Source organism: Triticum dicoccoides, chromosome 2B, assembly GCF_002162155.2.
Source record: "Triticum dicoccoides isolate Atlit2015 ecotype Zavitan chromosome 2B, WEW_v2.0, whole genome shotgun sequence".
In the NCBI taxonomy this organism is placed as follows: domain Eukaryota; kingdom Viridiplantae; phylum Streptophyta; class Magnoliopsida; order Poales; family Poaceae; genus Triticum; species Triticum dicoccoides.
Window position 1 is genome coordinate 636,266,413 of NC_041383.1, and position 17,092 is coordinate 636,283,504.

Genomic DNA, 17,092 nt, shown 5'->3' on the forward strand with positions numbered 1-17,092 from the left:
CGGGCCAGACGGGCCGGCGGCGCGGGGGCGGCGGAGCGGCCACGTGTCGCGCTGCGATTGGCTCGGGCGGCGGGGCGGACGCGTCCGGCTCCGTCCGGACGTGTCCGGCAGCACGGAGAGGAGGGGGCTAGGGTTGGACTGCGAAAAATCCGGGGGAGGGGGTGTTTTATAGGTAGAGGGAGCTAGGAGTGTCCAAATGAGGTGCGGTTTTCGCCCACACGATCGTGATCGAACGACCGAGAGCATGGAGGGGAGTTAGATGGGTTATTGGGCTGTTTTGGAGGGGTTTTGGGCTGCAACACAAAAGAGGCCTTTGCGGATATGCGGATAACCGTTGGAGTACCAAACGAGCTCCAAATGACCCGAAACTTGACAGGTGGTCTACTGGTGCTATACCAGGGCCACTTGGCAAGGCTCGGTCCATTCCGAGAATGTTCAACACCCGCACACGAAAAGAGACAAGAGGGGTGCGCCGGTGCATGTGGGAGTGTCCGTTTGCGAAACGGACAACGGGGAAAATGCTCGGATGCATGAGACGAACACGTATGCAAAATGGAATGCACATGATGACATGATATGAGATGCATGACATGAATAAAATGCAAAACAAAAGACAAAACCCAACCACGGGGGAAAAATATCATATCGCATAACCGAAAATGGCAAGAGTTGGAGATACAAAGATGGAAAGTTACATCCGGGGTGTTACAATTATCTCATAATCCTTGTCGCATGGACATGCTTATCCTGGTCGGATCACACGAGGGGCCTAGAGTATATCTCTCCTGATCGGAGGTGCAAATCCCATCTTGCTCGACCACGTCTCGCAGCATGGGTCTGGACAAACCCGAAACCTACCTTTGTAACTACCCAGTCACGGAGTAGCGTTTCGTCGGCCCAAAGCAAGTCTGTCACCATCACGAGTACATGCGTCAGCTCAGGTCTTAGGTGATAACCCACAAGTATAGGGGATCGCAATAGTTTTCGAGGATAGAGTATTCAACCCAAATTTATTGATTCGACACAAGGGGAGCCAAAGAATATTCTCAAGTATTAGCAGCTGAGTTGTCAATTCAACCACACCTAAAAGACTTAATATCTGCAGCAAAGTATTTAGTAGCAAAGTAGTGTGGAAGTAATGGTAACGGTGGCAAAAGTAATAGTAGCAGTTTTTAGTAATCGTAACAATGGCAACGGAGAAGTAACTAAGCAAAGATCAATATGTGAAAAGCTCATAGGCAATATATCAACGATGGCTAATTATGTCGGATGCGATTCCTCATGCAACAATTATAACATAGGGTGACACAGAACTAGCTCTAGTTCTTCAATGTAATCTAGGCATGTATTCTGAATATAGTCATATGTGCTTATGGAAAAGAACTTGCATGACATCTTTTGTCCTACCCTCCCGTGGCAGCGGGGTCCTATTGAAAACTAAGGGATATTAGGGCCTCCTTTTAATAGAGTACCGGACCAAAGCATTAGCACTTAGTGAATACATGAACCCCTCAAACTACGGTCATCACCTGGAGTGGTCCTGATTATTGTCACTTCGGGGTTGCCGGATCATAACACATAGTAGGTGACTATTGACTTGCAAGATAGGATCAAGAACTCACTTATATTCATGAAAACATAATAGGTTCAGATGTGAAATCATGGAACTTGGGCCCTAGTGACAAGCATTAAGCATAGCAAAGTCATAGCAACATCAATCTTAGAACATAATGGATACTAGGGATCAAACCCTTACAAAACTAACTCGATTACATGGTAAATCTCATCCAACCCATCACCGTCCAGCAAGCCTACTATGGGATTACTCACGCACGGCGGTGAGCATCATGAAATTGGTGATGGAGGATGGTTGATGATGACGATGGCGACGGATTCCCCTCTCCGGAACCCTGAACGGACTCCAGATCAGCCCTCCCCGGGAAGATTAGGGCTTGGCGGCGGCTTCGTATCGTAAAACACGATGAATCCTTCTCTCTGATTTTTTTTCTCCCCAAAAGTGAATATATGGAGTTGGGGTTGAGGTCGGTGGAGTCCCAGGGGGCCCACGTGGCAGGGGAGGCGCCCCAGGGGGGCGCCCTGCACCCTCGTGGACAAGGTGTGGGCCCCCTGATGCTGATTCTTTTGCCAGTATTTTTTTATTAATTCCAAAAGGTTTCTCCGTGGATTTTCAGGTCATTCTGAGAACTTTTATTTCTTCACAAAAATAACACCATGGCAGTTCTACTAAAAACATCGTCAGTCCGGGTTAGTTCGATTCAAATCATGCAAGTTAGAGTCCAAAACAAGGGCAAAAGTGTTTGGAAAAGTAGATACGTTGGAGACGTATCAACTCCCCCAAGCTTAAACCTTTGCTTGTCCTCAAGCAATTCAGTTGACAAACTGAAAGTGATAAAGAAAAACTTTTACAAACTCTGTTTGATCTTGTTGTTGCAAATATGTAAAGGCAGCATTCAAGTTTTTAGCAAAGATTATGAAGTAACCATATTCACAATAACTTTTAGGTCTCATGTTTACTCATATCAATGGCGTAATCAACTAGCGAGCAATAATAATAAATCTCAAATGACAACACTTTCTCAAAACAATCATAATATGATATAACAAGATGGTATCTCGCTAGCCCTTTCTAAGACCGCAAAACATAAATGCAGAGCACCCCTGAAGATAGAGGACTGACTAAACATTGTAATTCATGGTAAAAGAGATCCAGTCACAGTCATACTCAATGTAAATTAATAGCAATGCATGCAAATGACAGCGATGCTCTCCAACTGGTGCTTTTTAATAAGAGGATGATGGCTCGACATAAAAAGGTAAATAGATAGGCCCTTCATAGAGGAAAATAGGGATTTGTAGAGGTGCTAGAGCTCGAGTTTTGAAACAGAGATAAATAATATTTTGAGCGGTATACTTTCATTGTCAACATAACAACCAAGAGATCTCGATATCTTCCATGCTACACACATTATAGGCGGTTCCCAAACAGAATGGTAAAGTTTATACTCCCCCGCCACAAACAAACATCAATCCATGGCTTGTCCGAAACAACGGGTGTCGTCTAGCTAACAACAATCCTGGGGGAGTTTTGTTTACAATTATTTTGATTTGATTTAAGCATGGGACTGGGCATCCCGGTTACCAGCCATTTTCTCGTGAATGATGAGCGGAGTCCACTCATCGTGAGAATAAGCCACCTAGCATGGAAGATATAGACAGCCCTAGTTAATACATGAGCTATTCGAGCATACAAAATAGAATTTCATTTGAAGGTTTGGAGTTTGGCACATACAAATTTACTTGGAACAGCAGGTAGATACTGCAAATAGGAAGGTATGGTCGACTCATATGGAATAACTTAGGGGTTTAAGGAAGTGGATGCACAAGCAGTATTCCCGCTTAGTACAAGTGAAGGCTAGAAAAAGACTGGGAAGCGACCAACTAGAGAGCGACAACAGTCATGAACATGCATTAAGATTAATCAACAATGGGTGCAAGCATGAGTAGGATATAAATCACCATGAACATAAATATTGTGGAGGCTATGTTGATTTTGTTTCAACTACATGCGTGAACATGTGACAAGTCAAGCCACTCGAATCATTCAAAGGAGGATACCACCCTATCATACCACATCACAACCATCTTAATAGCATGTTGGCACGCAAGGTAAACCATTATAAACTCCTAGCTAATTAAGCATGGCATTAGCAACTATAATCTCTAATTGTCATTGCAAACATGTTTCATCCATAATAGGCTGAATCAGGAACGATGGACTAATCATATTTACAAAAACAAGATAGGTCGAGTTCATACCAGCTTCTCTCATCTCAATCAGTCCCTCATATATCATCATTATTGCCTTTCACCCGCACGATCGAACGGTGTGGATAATAATAGTATTGCACGTGCATTGGACTAAGCTGGAATCTGCAAGCATTTAGTACAAAGGAGAAGACAAGGTAATATGGGCTCTTGGTTAGATCAACAACAATGCAAATGAGAGCCACTCAACGTTTTCATCGTGGTCTTCTCCTCTCGACCCCCAAACAAAAGAAAAGAAATAAAACTATTTACACGGGAAAGCTCCCAACAAGCAAAAAGAAGAGAGCGAAATCTTTTTGGTTTTTCTTTTAATATTACTACTACAAGCATGGAAAGTAAACTAACTAAAAGTTACAACTAATTTTTTTGGTTTTACTTAAGGTTTTTTCAAACACACAAGAAGAAAACAAGAAAAGGAAATAAACTAGCGTGGATAGTACAATGAAAAAGTATGAGCACCGACAACTAGAATGAGTGTGTGAACATGAATGTAATGTCAATGAGAAATATGTACTCCCCCAAGCTTAGGCTTTTGGCCTAAGTTGGTCTATGGCCACTGCTCGAAGCTACTCTCTCCTGTGTACTGAGGAGGGTCCTCAGGGTGCCACTGGTTAGCGATCTCCTCCGGATCTCACTGATAAACAGACTATCGATAAGGGTCAAGTGGTGGCTCAGGCTCAGGCTTTGGGACTTGTGTCAGCCTCCACTATGCATAAATGGCCTCGGGCAAGATGAGGTATGTGCCTGAAACTATGTTAAACAAAGAGGGTGCAGGAAAAATAATAGTCTCACAGTGAGTTTTATCAAATGTCAAATTATACTTAAGCATCTTCTTATTATTTTTAACAATAAACTCATGTGCTACCATACTCTTATAATCTAGAAAAATAGTGGGCAGCAACTTCTCCTCTTTCTCATCATGCCTAATAGGTATCTCAAAATGTTCAGCAAGGCATGAGGCAGAGATGCCTCTAAAGATAGGGCCCTTTGTATGGTTCAGACTTAACCGTTTAGCAACATTAGCACCTAAACTGAAGGTTGTATCACGAAATAAAGCATGGCGCAGAATAACAAGATCAGGAGCACTAAGATTTCCACTGTTCCCGCGACCAATTAAGCATCTACTAGCAAATATCACAAACTAACGTAGAATAGGAAAATGTATCTAGTAACTTGCATCGGAAACTTTCCTTGTCTCCCCTACAGCAATTCTATCAATAAACTCCTCCACATCACAATGATGTGGTTCCTCAATACTGCCCACAAAGGGTATCTTGCAGACCCGACAGAAATCACGGAGTGGCATCTCCTTAACCTCATCATATAAGTGAAACTCCACTGAAGGTGGTGATTTCTTAGGATAGAAATAAAAAATTTGCATGAAAATATTAGTGAGTAGGATATACTGTTCGCGTTGGTCGTGGAGGAAGTCGGTGAGGCCTGCTTTCTCAGCCAAGTAATAAAAGTCATCTTGAATTCCGGTGGCCCTCAATAACGCATCACAAGGCCATTCGCACGAGCGGACTTCCGCGGTTCGAGGAAGATTGTACTTGGGCTTTTTGTTCTCCTTGTTTTGCTTATCTTTCGAGCTTCGGCTCGAAGAGCCTCTTAACAATCTCTTCATCATTTTCTCTGAAAAATTTCTGAAATTTTTAGCGACTCAAAATTAAAGTGCATCAAACTCAACAAGATTGATAGCAACTACTCCCACAAGTGCGTAGGCTATAGCATGCATTAAAACTACTTTGGACCATATAAATTTAACATGCAAGCTCAAGAACAGGGTCACCTTAGCAGCAAAAATTTGCAATGAATAAAGCACTAGAACAAAAACTAATTGGACAATTGGAGGAGTCACATACAGAAGAACAATCCCCCAAAGCAGTTTTGTGAATGGAGCTTTGAGCAAGGAGATCGAAAATGGCAGCAAAACGAGCTAGAACACGAGTTTGAGCTACGGGGTTATTTTTTCTGGAGGAAGACGAAGTGTGTGGGTGCGGAATAAGTGGAGGGGGTCCACATGGGGCCCACGAGGCAGGGGGCTCACCCTGTGCCCTCGTGGCCAAATGGTGGGCCCCCTTGGTGTGTTCTCAGTGCCAGAAATTCTTAAATATTCTACAAAAAAATCATACTTCATTTTCAAGGCATTTGGAGAATTTTTATTTTCGGGATATTTTTTATTGCAAGGATAACTCAGAAAACAGACAGAAAAAAACTTTTTTTGGTTTATTTAAACTAAATAACAGAAAGTAAAAGGAGGGTACAGAGAGTTGTGCTTTCTAACTTCATCCATCTCATGCTCATCGAAAGGAATCCACTAACAAGGTTGATCAAGTCTTGTTAACAAACTTCTTCCGAAAAACATAAAACCGAAGAACTTTTGAATAACAGTAGGTTACCTCAACGGGGATATGCATGTCCCCAACAATAAGAATATCATATTTCTTTTTGACAGCAGGAAGACAAAGTTCAAAACCTCCAATAGTAATAGTTGAAATTTTTCTAATAGAATTGATACTGTGGACTTGAGGTTGTTTCCTCGGAAAGTGTGATGTATGCGCATTACCATTAACATGAAAAGTGGCATTGCCTTTATTGCAATCAATAACAGCCCCTGCAGTATTCAAAAAGGGTCTACCAAGGATAATCGACATACTATCATCCTCATGAATATCAAGAATAACAAAGTCCATTAAAATCGTAACGTTTGCAACCACAACAGGCACATCCTCACAAATACCGACAGGTATAGCATTTGATTTATCGGCCATTTGCAAAGAGATTTTAGTAGGTGTAATCTTATTCAAATCAAGTCTACGATATAAAGAGAGAGGCATAACACTAACACCGGCTCCAAGATAGCAGTTTTAACATAGTTTCTTTTAATGGAGCATGGTATAGTTGTACTCCTGGATCTCCTAGTTTCTTTGGTATTCCACCCTTAAAGGTTTAATTAGCAAGCATGGTGGAAATTTCATCTTCTGTTATCTTTCTTTTATTTCTAACAATATCTTTCATGTACTTAGCATAAGGGTTCATTTTAAGCATATCAGTCAAACGCATACAAAAAAAGATAGGTCTAATCATTTCAGAAAAGCGCTCAAAATCCTCATCATCTTTTTTCTTGGATGGCTTAGGAAGAAAAGGCATGAGTTTATGAACTCATGGTTCTCTTTCTTTACCGCGCTTTCTAGCAACGAAGTCTCTCTTATCATAACGTTGATTCTTTGATTGTAGGTTATCAAGATCAACAACAGGTTCAATTTCTACATCATTGTTATTGCTAGGTTGAGCATCAACATGAACATCATCATTAGCATTATCACTAGGTTCATGTTCGTTACCAGATTGTGTTTCAGCATCAGAAATAGAAATATCATTGGGATTCTCAGGGGTGTCTACAACTGGTTCACTAGAAGCATGCAAAGTCCTATCATTTTTCTTTTTCTTCTTCTTAGAAGGACTAGGTGCATCAACATTAGTTCTCAGAGAATCTTGCTCAACTCTCTTAGGATGGCCCTCAGGATACAAAGGTTCCTGGGTCATTCTACCACCTCTAGTCATAACTCTAACAGCATTATCATTATTCTTATTATTTAACTCATGGAGCAATTCATCTTGTGCTTTAAGCACTTGTTATACTTGAGTGGTAAACATGGATGCATGTTTACTAATAAGCTTAAGGTTACCTTTAACTCTAGACATATAATCACTCAAGTGTTCAATCATATAAGCATCAATTGTCTACCAACATAAGCATTGAAGTTTTCTTGTTTAACAATAAAATTATCAAACTCATCCAAGCATTGGCTACCAGACTTATAACGAGGGATATCACCTTCATCAAATCTATAGAGAGAATTTACCTTTACTACCTGTGTCGGGTTATCAAGACCATGTATTTGTTCAATAGGTGGTAAGTTCTTAACATCTTCAGCTTTAATACCTTTTTCTTTCATAGATTTCTTTGCCTCTTGCATATCTTCAGGACTGAGAAATAGAATACCCCTTTTCTTTGGAGTTGGCTTCGGAGTTGGTTCAGGAAGTGTCCAATCATTATCATTACTCAATATATTATTCAATAGCAATTCAGCTTGCTCAATAGTTCTTTCCCAGAAAACACAACCAGCACAACTATCTAGGTGGTCTCTGAAAGCAACTGTTAGTCAATTATAAAAGATATCAAGTATTTCATTTTTCTTGAGAGGATGGTTGGGCAAAGCATTACGTAATTGTAGAAGCCTCCCCCAAGCTTGTGGGAGACTCTCTTCTTCAATTTGCACAAATTATATTTCCCTTAAGGCAGCTTGTTTCTTATGAGCGGGGAAATATTTAGCAGAGAAGTAATAAATCATATCCTGGGGACTACACACACAACCAGGAGCAAGAGAATTAAACCATATCTTAGCATCACCCTTTAGTGAGAACAGAAATAACTTAAGGATATAGTAATAACAAATTTTTTCCTCCTGAGTAAATAGGGTGGCTATATCATTCAATTTAGTAAGATGTGCCACAACAGTTTCAGATTCATAGCCATGGAAACGATCAGATTCAACCAAATTAATTAACTCAGGATCGATGGGAAAATCATAATCCTCATTAGAAATACAGATAGGACAAGTAGCAAAAGCAGGGTCGTATTTCATTCTAGCATTCAAAGACTTTTCTTTCAGCTTAGCTAATAGTTTCTTAAGATCATATCTATCTTTGCAAGCAAAAAGGTCTTTAGCAGTTTCTTCATCCATAACATAACCCTCAGGTACATTAGGCAATTCATATCTAGGGGGAGAATCTTCATCATCATTTTCATCAATATTATCGGTTTCAATAATTTCATTCTCTCTAACCCTAGCAAGTTGTTCATCAAGAAATTCACCTAATGGCACAGTATTATCAAGCATAGAAGTAGTTTCATCATAAGCATCATGCATAGCAGAAGTGGCATCATCAATAACATGCAACATATCAGAATCAATAGCGGGTGCAGGTGTCGCAAGTTTACTCAAAACAGAAAGTGAATCAAGTGCAGAGCTAGATGGCAGTTCCTTACCTCCCCTCGTAGTTGAGGGAAAAATCTTGGTTCTTTCATCTTTCAAGTTCCTCGTAGTGATCAGCAGATATAAATCCTAAGTGACTCAAAGAACAGAGCTATGCTCCCCGGCAACGGCGCCAGAAAATAGTCTTGATAACCCACAAGTATAGGGGATCGCAATAATTTTCGAGGGTAGAGTATTCAACCCAAATTTATTGATTCGACACAAGGGGAGCCAAAGAATATTCTCAAGTATTAGCAGCTGAGTTGTAAATTCAACCACACCTGAAAGACTTAATATCTGCAACAAAGTATTTAGTAGCAAAGTAGTACGGAAGTAACGGTAACGGTGGCAAAAGTAACCGTGGCAATTTTGTAGTAATCGTAACAGTGGCAACGGAGAAGTAACTAAACAAAGATCAATATGTGAAAAGCTCACAGGCAATGGATCAATGATGGATAATTATGCCGGATGCGATTCATCATGCAACAGTTATAACATAGGGTGGCACGGAACTAGCTCCAGTTCATCGATGTTGTAAGTGCATCTAGTGCCACCCCTAGTTGGTTTTGGAGTATTGACGACAAAGTTGGTTGAGGGACTAATGCGTTTGTGAGAATTGCAGGATAACGCATGTAGTGTCCCTCATTGATTTGGTTTACCTACCGGAGATGACCCCTAAAACTGTATGAAGACATTGAAGACAATGGTGGTATGAGAAGATATTCATATTGAAGACTATGACATGAGAAGACATTACGTGAAGACTATGGAGCGCGAAGACTGTGTGGATTCGTTGCTTCCTTTTCTTATTTGTTGAGTCATAGGAACCACCGTACTGTTAAGTGGGGTCCAAGTGAACTAAGTCAGAGTGACTGAAGTGATGCTCAACTCAAATCCTATGTCTTCGAGCGAAGACAATGAGAGCAAACCTTATCCAGAGCTGGATGAGTCAGCTTTGCTTGTAGCCCAAGTAAAGTTGCCGCGTGTGTTTGAAATTTGACCGTTGGAACACGTGTCAGTTCCTTAGTGACCCAGGGTCATTTTGGACAAATCAGGTCGGGTTGCCTAGTGGCTATAAATAGCCCACCCCCTACACCATAAATTAGTGGCTACTCAGAGTTAGTATACGGCTTTTGTCGTTTGAGAGCAACCCACCTCGAAGCATTTGAGAGAGAGAAATCCTTGCGAGGACAAAGCCCAAACACCTAGAGCCAAAGAGTGTTAGGCATCACTGAAGTCTTTCTGTCTGTGTGACCTGAAGACTTATTACACTTGAGGACTATGTATCCTTCAGCCGGTTAGGCGTCGCGTTATGAGCATCCAAGAGTCATTGTGGATTGCCGGGTGAACAAAGTCTGTGAAGGTTTGGAAGTCTACCTTCAAGACTTACCAGAGTGATTGGGTGAGGACTAAGTGACCTTAGCTCAAGGGGAATAAGGTGAAGACACGGTCTTCTGAGTTGAATCTCAGCCTCCCTAACCAGACGTACAGTTGTCACAGCAACTAGAACTGGTCCAACAAATTCTGTGTCTTCAACAAGTGACTGGTTCTATCTCTTCCCTCCTTTACCTTGAGTTTGTCTTCGTGAAGTCGTTGCTTATCTGTCTTATCTGATTGACTTCATTGCTTGACTACTATTGTTGATTGGCTTCATACTATCTTCCATCCTGATCCTACTACCTAGCTGCTATTAGTCTTCGTACGTTAACGCTATTGCATACTTGACTATGGCTTGCTTGTTGTAGTTTATCTTCCGCTGCATATCAATTAGGTTATTTCTATTGTTTGTCTTCGAAACTTCCACGTTTTGAAGACTTTGATAAAAATCGCCTATTCACCCCCCTCTAGTCGATAACTAGCACTTTCAATTGGTATCAGAGCAAGGTACTCCCTTGTTCTGTGTGATTCGGTTTAACCACCTGGAGTTTAGCTATGTCGACTGCAGGGATAATCAAAGTCTCCGCTGCTTGCCCCGTTTTCGATGGAACAGAATATCCCTACTGGAAGAATAAGATGCGCATGCATCTTGAAGCCATTGATGTCGACCTCTGGTATGTCGTCAAGAATGGCGTTCCCAAAACTGGTGAAGGTGTCACCCCTACTGATGTCAAGAAGTTCATTCAATTGGACTCGACTGCAAAGAACATCATCTGTGGTCATCTAACCAAAGGACAGTATGGCCGTGTGAGTGCTCTGGAAACGTCAAAGCTAGTCTGGGACTGGCTGTCCAAGGTCAATGAAGGCGTCTCTACACAGAGAGACCAGAGGATCAGTGTTCTTCGCAATCTCTTCAATCGCTTCAAGAGAAACGACAATGAAAATGTCCAGCTCACGTTTGATCGCCTCACCGACATCACAAATGAGCTTCAGGCTCTCGGCGCCACTGAGATCACCAAGCATGAAATTGTCAAGACACTGCTGAGATCACTTGACACCTCCTTTGACACCCTTGCCCTCATGATACAAGAACGTCCTGACTTCAAGACACTCGATCCGTCTGATATACTTGAGAGGCTCAACACACATGAGTTCCAGCTTTCTGAGAAAAGAGATATCTATGGCCCCAACTATGGCCGAACTTGTGCTTTGAAGGCAAAAGTTGTTTCCTCATCTGAAGAAGAAGAATCTGACTGCGGTTCTGACGATCCTGAAGACATTGGAAGGGAGCTTGCTATGCTTGTGAAGAAGTTCCATAAATTCACCAAGAAGAAGAGCTTCAGAAAGTCTTCACGATCCAGTTCAAGAAATGATGAAGCTTCCACTCAAGACAACAAGAAGAGAACATGTCACAAGTGTAAGAAGCCTGGGCAATACATCTCTGAGTGTCCTTAGTGGGACAACGAGAAGAAAAAGAAGAAGAGTAAGGAATATGACTCTGATGACAAGAAGAAGAAGAAATCATCAAAGTCTTCTTCCAAGTCCACATCAAAATCCTCATCTCATAAGAAGAGCTCATCTGGCAAGGCTCGTGCTTTTGTTGGCAAGGAAATGGATTCAGAGGAGGAGTCTGCTTCTGAGGAGGCAGAGGTGGAATCTGAAGCTGAGTCCGACTCTGGCGTTGCAAGTCTGGCTCTGGCCACAGCCTACGTCGCAAAGTCCATCTTCAACTCTGAAGACAATGACTCCCACACCAACGCTGATGATGACAAGGATGATCCTGCTCCCACCTACTGCTTCATGGCACGCGGTGCCAAGGTAAAATCGCGCAATGCTTACTTTCAAACATCAAGTGAAGATGACTCTGATTGTGAATCTAAACCCAGCTACAAAACACTTGCTAAAATTGCTACTGAACAACAAAGGGCTATGGAACATACTCAAAAACTGTTAGACAAAAGCAATGACATGTTGCACGCGGAAATGACACGTTCACAGTCCTTAGTAGAAGACATAAAAAATCTTCATGCTAAGTACCAAGAACTTGAAAGTCTTCATGAGACGCTCTCAACCACATATGAAAAGCTCTCCTATGATTATCTTCAAATGAAGCAAGAGCTTGAGAAATTGAAAGCGACTCATGAAGACCTTCAAATAGAGAATGAGTCACTTCGCGCTCAATAGATCAGTCTCGCTCAGGATGGATTTGAACCACCATGTTTAAAATGCATTGAGCATGATAATGCTACATCTGTTGCTGAATGTTCTACTGCTCCTGCTGTTTCATTGTCTTCAACTACTGATGTGGTTACTAACCCCTCTGCGGAGGATACCACTAGTATTGCTGATGAAAATGCTAGGTTGAAGACATTGCTTGAAACAGGGATGTACAAAAGTTTGAAGGGACATCAGACACTCTGCGATGTCCTCAAAAAGCAGATTCTGAACCGAAACCCTAGGAAAGAGGGTGTTGGGTTCCAGAGGAAAATGAATGCTGATGGTTCCTATTGGAAGCCTGAGCAGTATCCCAAAACCACATGGGTTGCTGCAAAGGAACCTTCAGTGGATCCATCCACTTTATCTGGATTTACCTGTGCTAATCCTATTATCATTGATGAATCCTTTGATGCAAACTATAAACTATTCAAAAATCAGAATGGTGAAGTGTTTGCCAGGTATATTGGTACTAACTGCAGGAATGGACCTCCTATGAAGAAGATCTGGGTTCCCAAAAGCTGCCTTGAGAATCTTCCAGTGAATGTCATCATGAAACCACCAGGGAAGAAGACAAACCCCAGACCAAAGGCATCATATGGTCCAACGGCTTCATACGAACACAGGACTCACTTGAGTCACCCTAACGCCAATGTTTTGCAGGGAAATCATACTCAGACTCATGAATATGAGCGTGTGTCTTCAAACCGCTATGTTCATAGAACTAAGAACTTTTCTTCTTATTCACATGAGTATCATTCATCTCCTGCAAGGCTATTTGCTAGGGCTTTAAAGCCGAAATTCTTAGATGCTGCACTTAGACTCATTGCTTCTAAGCCACCCCTGAAAATGTGGGTGGTGAAGAAGAATTAACTCTCTTTTGCAGAATGTGGTCTCCAGCCAGCAATCAATGGCGTCCGATATAATTGCTGGGGACCTAAAACACAAAGGGACACATGATAAAATGACTTACTATGTATTCCACATATGAATCACTTACCTGTCATACTGTGTGCTAACTTTCATCTATGCTGTGATAATCCAAGTATGCATCAACTGCTTATGCTTCACAACATACCTTGTGAAGCCTATCCTCCTAACTGCACTGTAGGGCATGTCACCAAAAGCTTCAGAATGGATTATTGACAGCGGATGCACTAATCATATGACTGGTGATCGATGTCTTCTCATGGACTCAACCTTACGTCCATCCGACAAGAGTCAAATCACATTTGCTGACACTGGTAAAGGCAAGGTATTGGGTCTAGGTAGAGTTGCAATCTCAAAGGATCAACACATGGATAAAGTGATGCTTGTTGAATCCCTTGGATTCAACTTAATGTCTGTCTCAATGCTTTGTGACTTAAACATGATTGTGATATTTGGAAAATATCGTTGCCTTGTACTAATGGAATCTGACAAGTCTCTAGTCTTTGAAGGGTATAGGAAAGATGATCTATACATGGTAGATTTCTCAGCAGGTCCACAGCTTGCCGTATGTCTTCTTGCAAAAGCTTCAGAATGCTGGCTCTGGCATCGAAGGCTGGGGCACGCTGGCATGAGGAACTTGCACACTCTCGTCAAGAAGAAGCATGTCATAGGCATCGAAGGTGTCAAGTTCAAGAAAGATCATTTGTGTGGTGCTTGCGAAGCTGGGAAGATGACGAGGGCCAAGCACCCCTCGAAGACAATCATGACAACGTCTCAACCCTTCGAGCTGCTACACATGGACTTATTTGGACCTACTCATTACTCCACCCTCACAACAACGGCGTGTCTCTATGGCTTTGTCATTGTTGATGACTACTCAAGATATACATGGGTGCACATAATTCTCTACAAGATTGAAGTACAAGATGTCTTCAGATGATTCGCCAATCGAGCAATGAACAATTATGGCGTCAAGATCAAGCATATCAGAAGTGATAACGGCACTGAATTCAAGAACACCGAGCTTGATCTTTATTTGGATACAATGGGAATCACTCATGAATTTTCTGCTCCATACACACCTCAGCAAAACGGCATCGTAGAGCGCGAAAACAGAACCCTCATCGAGATGGCTCGAACAATGCTTGACGAGTACAAGACACCAAGAAAGTTCTGGCCTGAAGCCATTGATACAGCTTGTCACATCATCAACCGTGTCTACATCCATAAGCTTCTGGGCAAAACATCCTATGAGCTCCTTACTGGCAAGAAGCCAAATGTCAGTTACTTCAGAGTCTTTGGTGCTAGATGCTGGATCAAGGATCCCCATCACAAGTCAAAATTTGAACCCAAAGCTCATGAAGGCTTCATGCTTGGCTATGGAAAGGATTCACACTCTTACAGAGTCTTCAACCTCTTCCACTACAAAATCGTTGAAACAGTGGATGTGCGATTTGATGAAACCAATGGTTCACAATGATAGCTCCTGCCAAGCACACTTGATGAAGCTCCTTCCTGTGAATCTATCAAGCTGATGGGAACTGGTGAGATCATGCCCTCTGAAGCACAGCCTAAAGAGGAACTTATCATTTCTGCACCAAACCAACCTGAAGACAATGCTCAAACCGAAGACAATACTTCCAATGATGACAATGATCAGCATGAGCAAGGTCTTCGTCCAGTTCATCCTCGTGTTGCAAATGAAGTACAAATTGAGAAGATAATTGACAGCATCAATGCGCCTGGTCCGCTTACTCGCTCAAGAGCAACACAGTTAGCAAACTTCTGTGGGCACTTTTCATTTGTGTCAATATCAGAACCCAAGAAAGTTGTTGAAGCTTTTATGGAACCTAAATGGATTCAAGCCATGCAAGAAGAACTTCAACAGTTCAAGCTGAATAATGTTTGGGAACTTGTCAAGCGACCTGACCCTCACAAGCATAACATTATAGGAACAAAATGGATATATCGAAACGAGCAAGATGAGCATGGTCAAGTCGTCAGAAACAAAGCACGTCTTGTGGCTCAAGGATATACTCAAGTTGAAGGAATTGACTTTGATGAAACATTTGCTCCTGTTGCTAGGCTTGAAGCTATTCGCATACTGCTAGCCTATGCTAATCATCACAACATCTTGCTATATCAAATGGATGTGAAGAGTGCATTTCTCAATGGCAAGATTGAAGAAGAAGTATATGTCGCTCAACCACCTGGCTTTGAAGATCCAAAACATCCTGATATGGTGTACAAGCTGAACAAAGCACTGTATGGCCTCAAACAAGCTCCTCGTGCCTGGTATGATACAATCAAAGACTTCCTGAAGAGCAAAGGCTTCAAACCTGGATCCCTCGATCCCACACTCTTCACAAATACATATGATGGTGAACTATTTGTGTGCCAAATATATGTGGATGACATAATCTTCGGCTGCACCAACTAGAAGTACAGTGATGAGTTTGGTTACATGATGCAAGAGCAATATCAAATGTCCATGATGGGTGAGCTGAAGTTCTTCCTTGGTCTTCAAATTCATCAGCAACGAAATGGCATCTTCATATCTCAAGAAAAATACCTCAAAGATTGTCTGAAGAAGTTTGGAATGGAAGACTGCAAAGGCTACACGACGCCAATGCCAGCCAAACACCATCTTGGTCCCGACGACAATGGTAAAGAGTTCGATCAAAAGGTATACCGCTCCATGATTGGTTCTTTGCTTTATTTATGTGCATCTAGGCCAGATATTATGCTTAGTGTTTGCATGTGTGCTCGATTCCAAGCGGCACCAAAGGAATCGCATCACTCAACTATGAAGCGAATTCTTCGATATTTGGCTTACACCCCAACACTCGGATTATGGTATCCCAAGGGCTCAAAATTTGATTTGGTTGGATTCTCGGATGCTGATTATGCTGGTGACAAGGTGGATCGCAAGTCTACATCAGGCACATGTCATTTTCTTGGTCGATCACTTGTCTGTTGGTCTTCAAAGAAGCAGAACTGTGCATCACTCTCAACTGCTGAATCTGAATACATTGCTGCTGGATCCTGTTGTGCTCAGCTTCTATGGATGAAGCAAACTCTCAAGGATTATGGCATCAACCTGAAACAAGCACCTCTCTTCTACGACAACGAAAGTGCCATCAAGATAGCCAACAATCCATTCCAGCACTCGAAGACAAAGCACATTGAAATACATCATCACTTTCTCAGAGATCATGTTATGAAGAAAGATATAGATATCATGCACGTCAACACTGAAGAGCAACTGGCAGATATCTTCACAAAGCCCTTGGATGAGAAAAGGTTTTGCAAGTTACGGTGTGAGATAAATATCTTGGAATCCTCGAATGTCCTGTGATCAGGCACACATCCTAATACTTATGCATGTTGATGACTTAGATGTGCAACACACAAAGTAATGTATATGTTCAATCAATGAAGATTTACACTCTGAGTGTGAATACATTAACATGGAATTTGACTTCGGAGCGCCATGATAATTGTGCGTCGTGTCTGGGTCTAATACTTCCTATACGGTGGGTAACGCCACCACCAACTTTCTGTGTTTGAAGTGTTTCACTCATGGCATTATATTGCAATAACTTCGCTTTTGGTTTGTCTTCAGTTTCAATTTATCTTCATGATCTTCTACACTATGATGATTTGATTGCTTTCTGATATATATA